This window comes from Pseudonaja textilis, chromosome Z (assembly GCF_049901715.1).
Source record: "Pseudonaja textilis isolate UNSWEBS1 chromosome Z, rPseTex1.2, whole genome shotgun sequence".
NCBI classification, from domain to species: domain Eukaryota; kingdom Metazoa; phylum Chordata; class Lepidosauria; order Squamata; family Elapidae; genus Pseudonaja; species Pseudonaja textilis.
Window position 1 is genome coordinate 7,683,905 of NC_142008.1, and position 16,018 is coordinate 7,699,922.

Sequence of the window (16,018 nt, forward strand, 5' to 3'; positions counted from 1 at the left end):
AATGAATTTTAAGAATGATAGTTGATGACAACTAGCATTATAGTTGGAGCTGAAACAATTGAGATTTGCAGATGAGTCCATTTCTTAGCTGAAAGTAAAAAAAGATATTATGGCACTAAATTGTAAAAAAGGATTAATGTTAAATTAACATAAAAGTAATGTTAATTTTCATGCTTATTGAATTTACAGTGGATAGCAAAGAAACGAAGGTGGGAGATAATTTGGTGTGTCTGGCTCAATGAATAAATAAAATGAAATGTGTATCAGTGAAGTAAAAAGAAAAGCCTAGGGAGGCAGGAAATGACAAATTTATACAGAATTATGAAAGATAAGGATATTTCTGAGAGAGCAAAGGTCAGAATATTATAGCAAAGGTCCTTTTAGTGGTAACATTCTGTAAAAGCTGAATATTAAGCCATAATTTGGGGGATTTTGAGATTTTTACTAAATATACCATGGACTGTAAGAAGAATCAATTTAATCAGTCATGGACCTAATAAAGGTTGATTGCTCTCTTGAGGAGATTATTATCAATCAGAAAGGTTTGAGGGATATGCTATGAACATATGCTGGATCAGAAAAATGACTCTGTTGAGGAAAGCAGAAGAGAAAGAGAATGGATAAAGTAGAAGAAAGGGATTAAAGACATAATGAATTAAAAGTCCATTTTGAACATCTGACTTTCATCAGAATCTCTCCAGCTATTTTATTTGTTTATTTATTTATTTATGTTTATCAAACATGTAAAAGATAACAAGTATAGATATGAACATAAACATGAACAAAGGAAATAAATCCAGATAAATGGGGACAGTACAACTGGAACAAATGGACATGCTGGTGTGCTTATGCACGCCCCTTTTAAGGACCTCTTAGGAATGAGGTGAAGTCCACGGTAGACAGCTTGAGGTTGAAGATGTGAGAGATTGAGGCTGTAGAGCCACTTCTACCAGCACATGAGAGGTCACCCAGAAGAATCCCAATGCGCATGCGCCACCCGCCCAACAACTGATTGTCGGGCATCTGGTGTGCAAGCGTGGGGGGCAGGGTTGCGTGGGAAATGAGAGCTCATGTGCAGAGATGCATGGCACGTAGCCCCCCCCCCCGCACGCATTGCCTTCTGGGTGCTGGCACATGAGTGCGCGTGCAATTTTCGGCACAGAAGCCCCAAAAGGTTAGCCACCACTGGTATAGGGCCTCTTACTTGAGCAGGGGATTGGACAAAAAGATCTCCAAGATCGTTTCCAACTCTATTATTCTGTATCCCATATTCTATTCTATGTAATCCTAATCTTCATCTGGATTTTTGAGTTTTCCAAAGATGCCCTTATTGTAGATCAAGCCTTCTTCTCATCCTGTTTTTCTCCTTCCACTTTCCCCAATATTAGAGCCTTCTCCAGAGGCTTAGGTTTTCACAGCCCAAAGTAGAATAAATCGAGTTTGATTATTTGTGTCTTGGATGAAAATTCTGGGTTGATTTGCTGAATGATTCCCTGTTTGGTTTTTGTGGTTGTTCTCAGGAGTCTTCTCAACACCAAAGTTCAAAAGTATCAATATTCTTTCTGTCCTACTTCTTCAAAGTCTAATCCCAAAATCCAATTTTCATCTTTATAGACTGTTCCAGGAGAAACATTGCCTGATTTTTGTCACTGTAGATGTATATCACAACATCTGAATATTTTGGGGGATATACAGGATCTTATTTGTTTATTTATTTAGCATATAGCAGACAATGTCAGGAGAATCTATACATTGCTGCACACACAATGCAGTCCTGACAGCATAGAATGCCAATACATTTTGTTCAATGCCGTGGTAGAATTCAAACATTTTTACTACCAGTTCTATAAGCGTGGCTTGGTGGGTGTGGCAGGGGAAGGTTACTGTAAAATCCCCATTTCCTCCCCACCCCACTAACCTGCTTTCCAGCTCCGTTCTCCTGTGCAGGGCAGCCAAACAAGATTCAGCCAATCAGCTGGGACTCAGAAGGCAGAGAAGAGATGGGGGCGGGGCCAGTCAGAGGTGGTATTTGCCGGTTCTCCGAACTACTCAAAATTTCCGCAACCAATTTTCCAGAACTGGTCAGAACCTGCTGAATACCACCTCTGGTTCAATGCTTACACACCTACCCTTGGTGCACCGCAGGGGATAAACTAGGTTTACACCAGATAATTAGTGCCACTTGCGTTGCTGGCTCTTCCAGGCTCTTCCACCGATCTCGCCATGCTTCAGATCAATATGGCTCACGCTAGCCAGGTTCAGCACCCCCTTCCAGTCTTTGCACATGAATGCATCCAGATTTTCCCCACCAAAATGGTACCCATTTCTCTACTTGCAATATTCTCTTTTTTCAAACTGCTGGGTAGGCAGGAATTAGGGATCAAGCAATGGAAGCTCTCTCCATATCATGGAGCCGGGCTCAAACCAATAAAACTTATGCCAAAGAAGCAGTAATGGAAGTCTGATGATCCAACCAATATACTTGGCACTGAATCAGAGAAGCAGAAAAAAAAAGTCTGCTTGTAGATGACATTTTAATAAAAGTATTATTTAGTTTAAAATTCTGAGGAACATATAAAATGTTTGGCACTTTCAATATTTTCTCCTGCTTTGTTCAAACAGAGTATAAATGTTTAATCAAATGAAGACAAGTAGATTTTCTAAAGGTTAGAAATGTCTTACTTGTTAAAGACATGTTTACAGTGATTGTCTTGTTATAGCAAGAGACATTCTGCATGTGCATAAGCAAAACTTTTCACATAGTACATTAATCTTTTAAACAATATGTTGATTTTGTCTCCTGGATGTTCACAGTCTTCTGGTACACCTAGCCCTTGACTGATCGCCATGGGTTTACCTACCATTCAAAATTACAACAGCATTGAAAAAAGTGACATGACCAGGCCTCACATTTAACGATTTTCACAGAATCTCCACAAATATAGGTTCAAAATTCAGGTGTTAGCAACTGGCAAGTATTTACTATGGTTGCAATGTCTCGGCATCATGTGATTAGCATTTGAGACCTTCTAAGGCAGTTTCTGAGAAGAAAAGCCAATGGAGGAAAGCCAGATTTGCTTAATGACTACATCATTCACTTAACAACTGCAAGGATTAATTTAACAACCCGAAATCCTAAAATTGTGCACAGCTGATTTAATTGCCTTGTTTAACCATGGAAGTTATAGCCCCAATTGTGATCATAAGTTGAAGGCTGCCCGTACATGGGATCATCATGTTTGAACAGTTTGTTGCAAGTTTTTAGACAAAAGCCATCTCCTTTGCGCTTTCATTGACATAACTGAGAGTTACCACTGATTTAAAGGAAGCCAAGAATTAAAAGCAAATAGAAAACCTAAGTGTTGGTTACAGAAATAGCCACAAACTCCTGGGTATATTGTATAATATTGAAATGAAGTTGAAGGAAGTCCAGCTTTGTAAATATTTGATGATTCCAACCTCAGTGAGAATCTAATTATATAAAGCACATCTTCTTTCCTTCTCTCCTTCTTTCTGTTTCTTTCTTATTTATTCTTTCTTATTTATTCTCTTTCGTCTGCTATCTTTCATTTAAACTTATCTTCTATAGCACCCGCTCAGTCTGTGAATACAATTAGGTCTGAAATAACGTCCTAACTTAATCTGAATGATAAACCATGTTCTTGCATGTCATTTAATCTCTTCCCAACTGCACTGGAGAGAATTTTGTTATTTGAGTATCTTTTTTAAGAAATCCATTTTGCCTACTATGAACATGGGCTGTCAGAATATTGGGATGGTGCTTAGGCAGAATCAAAGGTAAAAGAGATGCCATTTTGCTTTCTCCTGTTAAAATACTCAAATTGACGAAATTCTCGAGCCACCTTTGTTGAATCTGAAGGTCTTGAGTTACGAATAACAAAGTTGAAGGAAAACATTGAGGGAAATTGAGAAGTAGATTGGACGTGAACCTCCCCAAGCTGATTTGCTTTTAATATTTCTCTTAAAACTCTGTTATAGTGCTACTACACCAAATAATTACATGGATTGAATAACACTTCCTGAAATCAAGTTCTTATTCCAGGTCATTTCTCACTTAAGACACAGGTAGTCATTGTTTTATTGATTGCTTTGGACAGCGACCATTCACAGTTATGAAAGTAATGGAAAACGTAACTTGGAGACCAATTCCTATATTTATGACCTTCATAGATCTGTAAAGCAAAGGAAAGCTGAAGTAAGATCATATGCACAATCATTATTTTCATTTAATAATTACTTCACTTAATAACTGCACTGCTGGTCACCACTGTGGTCACTAAACAAGGACTATCTATAAAGACTTACTATTAAGTCAAACCTGAGGCATTTCTATTGTTTTCTTGGCATTAATGCAATGTGGGTGCCATTGTCTTCTTCCAGAATTTCTTCTTTCAACTTCCCTCTACAGCTTACAGTCTTGGTATGTCTGAGAAATCTCCTACCAAAATGATGATTGGGGCCCAACTCGTCTCAGATTTGATCCCCACATTTCTGATTTATTCATTATACAGGTAGACCTTGACTTCCAACAGTTCCTTCAAAGTTGCAACTCATTGAAAAATGTTATGATAATTTTTTAAAGCTACGATCTTTGCAGCATCCCCATGGTCATATGATCAAAATTCAGATGCTTAGCAATTGTTTCATATTTATGATGGTTACAGTGTCTCCCAAGGTCATGTGATTGCGACCTTCTGACAAACAAAGTCAACGGGGAAGCCAAATTCGCTTAACAACTATGGCAAGAAAGGTGGTAAAGGGGGGGGCAAAATTCACTTAACAAGTGTCTCATTGAACAACAGAAATTTTGGGCCCAATTATGGTCCTAAATCGAGGACTTCCTGTAACGCAAAATTGAGGATACTACAGAGTTCTATGACTCTTTGGTTAAAGACATTGAGCTTGTCCACTGGAAAGTCGACAGCCCGTGTTCAAGACCTGGGTGCCGTGCGATGGGATGAGCTCCCATTACTTGCCTCATCTCCTGCCCACCTAGCAGTTCAAAAACAATAAAATTATATGCACATATGAAACAATGTAGTGCTTTATTTGTGACTTTGACCCACAACTGTTCTGACTTTACAAAGACTTCGCAAATGTAAGTTATAATTTTCTATAATAAATAACTTCAAATGTTCTCTCTAGGTAGTAGACTCTAATTAATAAAGGCACCTCCAAGTGCAAAGTGGTTTGTTTCTTCCCAAAATTAGAGCAGGTATCACTTGATTGATCTAAGAGAAATATTTATTCTCACCTCAAAGGACTATGGGAGCTCAGATTTTGATCAGTTTCAATGGAAAATTGGTATATTTCAGCATTTTATATGATCTCTTCAAGATTATATTAAACAAATAGTGGCAAGCTAACATTATGCTAATCTTCTTATCTCAATTTTACTCCAAAAAACATTGCCTTCCTACTGGTTTCTGAATATTATTGTTAATAATGTATTTATGTCTGCAGGGTATAAATAGGAATGTATTTATGGCTGCAGAATATGTAATTATAGAGCATATAACTATTATGGGAAGATGTTTTGAGTGCAAGTAATATATTTCCCTGCCCACCATTTCTCCTAGTTATTAAACAGATTAAATTGTATGCAAAATGAAGACTTTCAGATCCATATACAGTATAATAAACAGATTATCTTTTTATTTTTCTAACCAATTTATAATTCAGTCATTCATCTCTTTCCTAATTGAGTTGCATGAGGCATCACAATAAATCGATGGCATCACAATAAGGTCCAGATATTTGAACACATAGTCAGTTGTGCACATGGGATAACACAGGAAGCTTCTGGCTTTCCATGAACCTCTGCAGGGGGCAGCAAGTAATGAATTGTATGTAGCAATGACAAACCCTGTTGAGGTCAAAGGCATAAGCAGAAATTATTGGGGTAATCATGAGTTTCACTGTTTTTATACACATGCGGGGTGAGCTATAGATGCCTTTGTGGTTTCTTCTTCTTCATCATCATCATGTGTGCACTGATTGACATTGATTGATGGAAGCAAAAGTTACTAGGGATTGAAGTAGCATCTTCCTTATACAAGAATATGCTTACTCCTAAAATGCAGGCATTCCCAAACAAAAGCGGAATAATGGAATAACAGAGTTGGAAGGGACCTTGGGGGGTCTTCTAGTCCAACCCCCTGCTTAAGCAGGAGACCCTATACTATTTCAGACGAATAGAGATTGTTGTCCAATCTCTTCTTTAAAAACTTCCAGTGGTGCAGCATTCACAATTTTTGGAGGCAAGCCATTCCACTGATTGTTTTCACTGTCAGGAAATTCTCTCCTTAATTCTAGGTTGGTTCTCTCCTTGATTAATTTCCATCCGTTGCTTCTTGTGCTGCGTTCTGGTGCTTTGGAAAATAGGTTGACTCCCTCTTCTTTGGGGTAGCCCCTTAGATATTGGAACACTGCTATCATGTCTCCCCTGGTCCTTCTTTTCATTAAACTAAACATACCCAATTTCAGCAACCATTTTTCATATATATTTTCCCATTAATCCCTTAATCATCTTTGTTGCTCGTCTCTGCATTGCTTCTTGATATGTTTTTTATATCATGGTGATCAAAACTAGATGAAATATTCCATGTGTGGCCTCACCAAGGTTAGTATGATTATTTATTTATTAGATTTAGATTCCATCTTTTGTAGAGAAAATCAAAACAGTGTATGAAATGTCTCCTCTTCCTGTCCTGCACAACAACCTTGTAAGATAGGAGTGGAGAGATGGATATTGGCTGAAATCACCTAAGAGCTTATGCGATTGAGGTTACAACCCATAACTTCAGCTCCTGGCCTCTCTGCTCCTAGTCTGAAACCTTAACCATTATGGCACATTGGATTATGATTTTAATATGTGCTCTGGCTTTTCTCCTGAAACCCAAATAAATTTATATGGGCTTGTTCATTATTTTTTTCCCGTAAGTACAAATGTATGAAGTAGATAAGATTAATAGAAGATGACTAGCCAATAGTCATTTAATGATCTTCTAAGGATAAGGGTTGTTTTGATTCTGAATTCCTCCAGTCTTAATTCACTTCCTTAGCCATATATAATTTAATAGGCAAAGACTTAGAATACAGATAGTCCACGACTTCCATCCAAACTGGAACCAGAATTTCCCTTATGAAGCAAGGCAGTGAAGTGAGTTGCACTCAATTTTATAATCCTTTTTTGCCACAGTTGTTAAACAAATCACTGCCATTGTAGAATAGAATAGAATAGAATAGAATAGAATAGAATAGAAAACTGGAATAAGAAATGGAGGGAAATAATAAAGGAAAAAGGGGGGATTAAGAGAAAGGACCAGAAAAGGAAAGGAAGTGGAAAGTGAACAAAAATGAAAAGAAACTACACAATTAGGAGACCTAGAGATAATGGGTAGATGAGGAATAGGAAAAGGGATTCTGTAATATAATATGTTATGTTACACAAGAATATAGATTTTAAAATTGAAAAGACTGGAACTGATTTTTGGGGAGGGGTTCTTTTTTAAGGATTATGGCTAACTCACATATAGCTCTAACTGGAATAATTGTGGAAATGGGAATTTATGATAAGAATGATAATGTAAAGAAGAGTAAAGTTAAAATAAAATATAAGGACTGTAATAGAAAGATTGATATCAGTTTCTATAATTAATTGAATAGACTAATACTTCTGAAACAATGATTTAGAATGCAATTGAGGGGAAACATACCATGCAAAATCTGACTTAAAATATATATATGCATGTGATATGTAGTAGTTAGGAGATTGTTATTAATCTAGAATGTGATAATTAAAAAGTAATTATATTATGGTAATTTTTAATTATGAATTAAAGGGAAGCAAACTGAGGAATGTATAAGGATGGGTGGCACAGTCAAACTGATAATTAAAGGAGTAAATTTTTTCTTGAATTATTAGAACTATGATGAAATTAATTGAATAGTGAATGAAATAAACTATGTGATAATATTGCAAATGTGACAGATAAAAGTATATAAATATAATGAATATAGAAATGAAATAAGAATTTTAGATACCATTTTAAAATAAGATATGACAATGTTTAAAGAAAAATGAAATAAGCTATGATGTGAATTGGAAATGAATATAATAATTGTGATCAAGATAAATGATATGAAATTGATTATGATAAAAGAATATGTAATCAAGGCTATGTTTGTACTGAAATGTACAAACCTTTTGTCCATCAAAAGAGATGTTTTTTAAAAAATAAAAAACTTATTATAAAAAATAGAATAGAATAGAACAGAATAGAATAGAATAGAATAGAATTCTTTATTGGCCAAGTAGGATTGGACACACAAGGAATTTGTCTTGGTGCAAATACTGTACATAAAAGAAAATATACATTCACCAGGAGTCAAGAATCATAAGGTACAACACTTAATGATAGTCATAGGGCACAAATAAGCAATCAAATCATACTAGGAAACAGTCAATATAAATCATAAGGACACAAGCGATGAAGTTACAGTCATACAGTCAGAAGTGGGAGGGGATGGGTGATCAGGAGTGATGAGAAGATAGTAGTCAGACTTTGTAAATAGTTGGACAGTTGAGGGAATTATTTGTTTAGAAGAGTAATGGCGTTCGGGGGAAAATTGTCCTTGTGTCTAGTTGTTCTGGTGTGCAGCGCTCTGGTCTTTAAGCAACTCAGATTTTGCCTCAGATGACTGCTTGTTGGAAGCCAGCTGAGAAAGTTGCAAATGGTGATCACATGATCCTAGGATGTTGCAATTGTTGTAAACTTATGCTGAACTTACGTTAAAATTTTCATCACGTGACTGGGAATGCCGTGACGATCATAAGCACAAGCACTGGTTGTAAGTCCTTTTTTTTCCAGTGCCATTATAACTCTGAACAGTCACTAAACAAACATCTATAAGTTGAGGACAACCTTAACTTGTGCATAAATCCCAGGGAAGGGGAAGAAGAAGAAATGAATGTGTTGTGATGATAAGTTTTCCCTCCCTCATAAACAATACTCTGTGCAAAAGAATGCATCACACTCTAAATTTATACAAGCCAACTCTGTTCAAGGACAGGAAAAATAAAGTTGCTACCTACAAGCACAAAACAATCAGGTTCTTGTGATATTTTTTACCACCCTAAAGATGCCTAATTGAAAAGTGTTAAATTCAAAACCATTGCTTTTTATAGAAATTATTCATTTTAAGTTGCTTTTGGATGTGCATGGAAAGCAAATTCTAATATTTCACATCTTTGGAGGAGTTCAAGAAGTTTAAACATAACTCTTTGTGAGATACAACCCCAAGTTGTGCATAGTGCCGGTAAATACATACCTCCAGGAGGAACCCTTCTATTTAGTGTTAGAGAGACATTTAATTGCACTGAAAGGGGATAATGTATTTCATTAGCAAGTTTGTGGGACGTGCAATATTTTATGGAATGTACAATTATTAGGCTGAAATCTAACTGGCAAATGGTTTCATTGAGTTTCTGATTGCAACCCAATGGGACTCAATTCATTTGTCTTTGATAAGCTCCAGAGACAAAGTGTGAAGTATGAATTCAACCAAGTGGTGGAATCTTTGGTTTCCAAATTATATTGGGAAGAAATGGCATTTTGTGTGAAATGGAAATGATTTTGCAGATAACATTCAGAAGCTATTAGGATAACCACGGGTACAAACAAAAGATGTACTAAGTTTAGGGGAGTGGGAAAATAGCAGAAAAAACGCCAGCTGGACTCCCCTTATTTCTCTGGGATATGAGAGAGACAGAAGGAAAAACTGTGGAGTCCTTGGTACTATCCAAACTCAAGTGAGTGTGAGGTTTGCTAACTCTTTATAAGCAGTAGCTAGGTTAGCGTTCGTAAGGATGTGGTTTTTCTACTTGCTTGTCCTTTTTTATTACTGTACCATAAATTTATCTATCCACGTTCCTTACAATTTGTTTCTAGACTCCGCTTCATTTTTGTTGCTTTATAATAGCTTTGCTATTTTATGCTTTTTAACAAAGGAGTTGTACTCTAATGAACACGTCAGCTCCTCTGAAGAAGAATTTTTTTTTGCCTTTTTTGTTTCAGTATTTTAATGGTCTCCATTAATGATATTAACATTGGGGATGCCTCTAATTAACACAAATTAATCTCACCATTCTTCCTTTTCTCAAGAAGACTTTTATTCATCTTATCTAGAGATACCTGTTTTATATTTTGCCTATTAAATGCACAAAAAACTTTGACTGCAGTATACAATACATTTTGAGTTATTAAGAGCATTGTGCAAATAATGAATGGGAGACATAAAAATGCCAACAAAACAGACAGTAACCATTATATTAACCATGAACAGTTGTAAATAATGAATAACGATCTGAATTGTTGCATGAAACGAAAGGAGTCTATATGGTACAGTGTGGTGTGGATACACATCAGCTCTTGAGGTATGTATCTTTTCCTATTATAGTTACTTTACTGGAAAATGAACCTTCTGAGATCTATAAGGTTGAACCCCCACTCAATTTTAGTGTCTTTAGATGTTGCTATATTGCCAGATTAGTGTTCATTTGTATAGAAACTGACACATATAGTTTGGCAGTTCAGGGCCACTTATTTCAACCAGTTGGAGATCCTCACAGCTCTAGTTTTGTGAGGTGAGGAAGACTGAAGCCAGTAAATTCTTCTTTGGGGTCCTTGGTGCTCCCTGAACTTGGTTGTTTTCTTGTAGATATTTCATTACCCAACTAAGGAAACATAAAGGTAAAGGTTCCCCTTGCACTAGTCGTTTCTGGCTCTAGGGGGCGGTGCTCATTTCCGTTACAAAGCTGAAGAGCCAGCGCTGTCTGAAGACCACGCTGTCAGCTGTGGTCATGTGATGCCAAAGGTGCACGGAACGCTGTTACCTTCCCACCAAATTTTTCTACTGGGACAAGTAACAGGAGCTCACTCCATTACATGGTGGTAGGGATTTGAACCGCTGAATTGCCGACCTTTCTAATCGACAAACTCAGCGTCTTAGCCACTGAGCCACCGTGTCCCTTTATGGACAGGAGAACATCCGCAGTACTAAAAAGGGGCAAGGTTTGCTCTCAGTTACAGACAAGTGACTTGACCAGTCAACATTGGTAGGAGCATTCTTGGTGGTTCCATATCAGACTGTTTATTGTTTGATTGTTGGTCTAGTAGTGTTACTCTTGGTGTAAATCTCTGCTTATCTGCATGTTGATTGCTGATGCTGATTGCTTTCCTCTACTGCCCTCAGGTGCATAGGCAGTGCTACACTTGCGTGGAAGAGATGGCAAACAAACCAAGACATTTTGTGTGTGTGTGTGTGTGTGTGTGTGTGTGTGTTGTGCCTTTAGGTCAGTGTTAACTCCTGGCGATTCCCGATGAAATGGTTTGCCATTGCCTCTTTCCCTAAAGGAAAGGAACTGGCCTAAGGTCAACCTTCTGACTTCATGCTTAAGGCAGGACTAGAATTTACAGTCGCCTGTTTTCTAGCCTGAAGTCTTAACCACTAAACCAAGCTGCCTTTCTTTGGTAGGACTTAGCCTACTAAATATGTAGACCCGCTCAAAGGTCTCCATCACACCAGAAAAAAATATTTGCAGTGATACAAAATCCATGTGGAAACTGTTTGCTCAACTTCCATTCTGTACAAAAGTGGTGGAGAAAAAGGAAGATTTTCAGTTGTCCTTGATGATATGATTATGAAACTGTTTCTAGAAAGGTTATAAAACTGCAGCATGTTAATTTTCCCGGCAGAGAAAAACAGCTGCATATTCTTCCTCATGCTGTTTCCCTCCCGCTAGATTTATTGTAGTATAGGTTTTTGTGTGCGTTTTGCAACTATGTCATTCAATTCCTGCAAGTTAAGTTTGATATTCATTACCAGGAACAACTTCGCAGCTTTCTGACAATGAACATTGGTTATCAACTCCAGCTCAATGTATTATCCTTGGTGTTATAATTTTTCTGGATATCCAATATTAGATGAATGTATTTTTATTTTCTGTACAATCAGAATAACAGTACTGATGCAGCATTCTTAATTTCTAAACCACTGAGCCTGTTTCCTTCCCAAGGCTACTCCTTTTCTAATTCCAGGTACAATATTTATTTTCTATTAATTAAAAATAGAATAGGATGTTCTTCACAGAAGATTCATCCATCTAGCTGTGAGTGTCACATTCTTTGGATGACAAAATTCTTATTTCTTGCAAGAGAGAATTAAGTACTTTTGACTTTACATCATTTGTAAAATTTATTATACATTTTAATCCCATCTGTATTATTTTTATGCATAATTTAAAATGACAAATGTATCCAGCCTACTTTCTTCCTCCTCCTCCTCCTTTCTCCACAACAATCCTATGAGGTGGTTGGGGTCACAGAGAGTGACTGGTCCAAGGTCACCCAGTTGGCTTTTATATTGGAGGTGGGATTAGAACTCACTGTCTCCTGATGATTGGTCCAAAACCACCCAGTTGGCTTTCATGCCTAAGGCAGGACTAGAACCTATAGTTTCCTGATGATTGGCTGAAGTCACCCGAAGTCAGCTGAATTTCATGGCTGAGGCGGAACTAGAACTCACCATCTTCTGGTGGATGGTCCAAATATCACCCAGCTGGCAAGGCGGGATCCAAACTCAATTTCCCATTTTCCAGCCTGGTGCCTTAATCACAATATCAAGCTGGTTCCCTATAAGACCAAATTGGCTTTCTATATGCAAGGTTTTGAAGAATTACCCTATTTGGGTCTTTCTGTTCTTCCAAGACAAAAAAAAAATCATAAATGTAAGAATTATTTATTAGGGAGTAAATAGGGCATCAGTTATGTTTTATAGTATTTTTTCACATCTTTGTTGAAATCCTTATTGGATACCCATGCCCTGTGGATTCTTTCTGCCATAAGTCTAATTACTGGCCATATTGGCTAAGATACCTGCAAAGCTATTCATGATATTGAGACCAAATTCTTCTCTTTTTTGTCATTGTTTCCACCCTCGCTTTTAACAAGCTATTTACCCATTTCACTGACGGTGGTAAACTTGAACTTTGGCTTAAAGCTAGGAAAGAGAATACATGGAAACATTCTGTCCTGATGCTTATTCCCTGATTAAGAGAAACACGGTTTATTTATTCGTGACCTGTACTGTGTCAAGCTGTAATCACAATTCTGGTCTTTTGTGAGATACTTGCAAAGCTTTAAAGCTGACGAACAAAAGCATCATCCTGTGGAGGCGTGTTGTGCCAGGGCTGTGAGGAAATTTAATATTTAACTTGGCCTGAAGGATGTACGGGATAAAAATTGGAAAGCACTTGATGTTCTCCATGCAAATTAAAAACATCTACACTTCTAACTGAAGTACTGTGCTATTTTCCTGAAGATGTAATAAGCTCCACTTGCTTGTTCTGTGCACTTGTGTTGATAGGTATTTAATGCCTTCCTTGCTTGTGCTTTTGGGCTAATTTACTCCTACGACTCTTAAATTTGATCAAAGCTTAAACAGCTCTGAAATCATAATGCCTCAGCTTGAAGCCTATTAACATTCATAACAAAACTTCCCCGCAAAGAGAAATAAATAAAGGTAGAAAACTGAAGGACATTGATAAGCAATGTTTTACTTGACTCTGATTAGAAAGTGCAATCACTGAAACAAGCCAACATAAAGAAATTAAGGAATGATTGTTGGAAGGGGGAGTGGGTAGGAAGGAATGGAAAGGAGGCAAAGAAAAGATTTCAGACTTTCTGGCAGAGTGAAGTTTTGAAATGTTATGGCTTGGAAAATAAAAGCCCCTAGAAAGTAAAATTGAGGTAAGATTTGTTGAGGCATAGCAGCGCACAATGATAGCTCATCGTGTGTAAATCAACAGGGAGCTGTAATCCGTGCTTAATTTGAATGAAGAAGGACCAATTTGCAGTTACGACTGCATATTTCAGTCTTATGGTCTAACCAAGTCACATTAAACCAATAAAAGGAGGCAATTTTGTGTGAATTTCTTCTCGGTTCTCATTTATTTATTTAAAATTATATGCCGCCCGTCTCAACTGTTGAGCGACTCTGGGCTTGCAACATCATTAAACATCAATAACAATTAAAATGTTAATAATGAATGTCAAGCTAGCTAGGAAAGGAATACATAAACAGAGTGAATGTGGGCTCTTCTTAGTTTGCTAACTTGGTCTATTAACCACATCCACAGTGGAATGTCTGTGTTAGGATTCTTCCTATTTTATTTTGTGTGGCTGCTGTATGAAAGTTTGGGTTTTCCGGTTTACACCCCCACATACTATTCAAGAATTAGAACAGCCTAATCGGCTTTGGCACGGCATAGATACATGTTGCTGTAAGTTCATGGTGTGTTTTAACCAGGGTGCTGCATTAGAAACATAGAAAACTGAAGATAGAAAAGGGCTAACAGTCCATCAAATCTGCTCTTTCGGTGACACCAGCGTCAACCCAGGGAACACCCTGTCATCAGCGTCTTGCGGCTGGCAGCCTGACGGACTTTGACAGTGATTTGGCTCTCATAGAGTGACGGAGAGCTTTTGTGATGACCCGGAGTATAACACAAATGTAACAAAATCCAAAATGTAAATAAATGTCCTTTAAGGCCTCCAACCTGGCCCCACTGTTCAATAATACTCAGTTGGAGATAAAACTTATTCAAAAATAGTCTTCAAAAGAAAGCAATACAGTCCAAACTTAATGAGCAGATAGAGGTGAAATAAAAAACCAAAACATACTTCAATGAAGGAAATTCCACAAGGGACTAGGATAAGTGATTACCAACTTCAAGGAGATAACAAGGCACAGTTTGTTGGAAGGACGCCAACCAAGATAACTTCAGCCCAAAATAAAACATGCTTTGCTTCTGGCAACGCTGTGTTTTAACCGTCTCTCTTATATACTATTCTCCCCAACTGCAACCAATGAGCGGGATCATGGCTGCTTCCTCTCTCATAAGCCAACTTGTTTCCTTCTCCTTTCCTCCCTGAATGTCCTATGATGAAGAGGGGATGGGCCTGGTTCTTCCTATGACAGCCTGGCCGGCCTTTGCCCTTCCCCAGCCTCCTCCACAACCTCCAAAGCCACACCTCCACTCCCTGTCGGCTGTTCCTCCTCTCCCTCAGAATCCGACTCTAACAAGGGCATGACAGCTTTCCCCTCTCATGCACACGGGGAGGGGATAAGGGGGATATTAGAATGATCAGGATTAGATAGGGATGATAGGCAGAGTAGTGTTAGGACAGGGATAGGCTAATTTGCAATGGAATCCACGAATAATAGAAGGGGTGGAATGCAGGAGATAGGTGCGTTTAGGTGGAGGTGGTTTCAACTATAAACAGCGCTGGAAGGCAGATACTCCCAGTGCTAATGTAGATCTGATATCTGCCGTTCTTGCCAGAGAGGATGTTCCTTGCTTGTTATTAAACAAACTAAATTAAACTCTGCTGTTTGTTGGCTTGTGTATGCAAATGTGCAAACATCCAGAAGACCGACTGAGACATACATCATAACTGACCAACTTCATTAGCAAAATCTGCTTATAGAAGAGAATATTTACAGCTCACGGTTGAACTGTTTGGTCCATGGTTCACTTTGAGATTGGTAATTTTCTTACAGATGTTTCATTACCAAACTAGGTAACTTCATCAGTGCAATGACATTTCCCAATTTGGTAATGAAACATCTGCAAGAAAACTACCAACCAGAGAGCACCAAGGACCCCACAGAATTTACACAGTTATGTTAATCCCAAAGCAAACAACTCAGTTTAGTATTTATCTGCTGTAGATCGCATGTTACTTCAGAAGAGTTCTACTGTTTTGATTCTCCAAAATAACTACAAAGCAAAACAAAAAAAGGAAGAGAAAGCAAATTGCAGTTTTAGGTATCTTAAAGAGTTGAATGGACGCTAAGTAAGACGCCAGTAACAGATGGTTCCATCTAGTTTCTTGTTTTTCCCCATATTACTATGGTCTTTCTGGTAGTCTGC

At 37.7% G+C, this 16,018-nt stretch overlaps 1 protein-coding gene across 3 annotated transcripts in view; it reads left to right on the forward strand.

Annotated features, from left to right (window-relative positions):
* Positions 1-16,018, forward strand: part of DPP6 (dipeptidyl peptidase like 6) — a 539,989-nt gene that overhangs the window by 245,504 nt on the left and 278,467 nt on the right. The gene's annotated exons all lie outside the window — the stretch shown is intronic.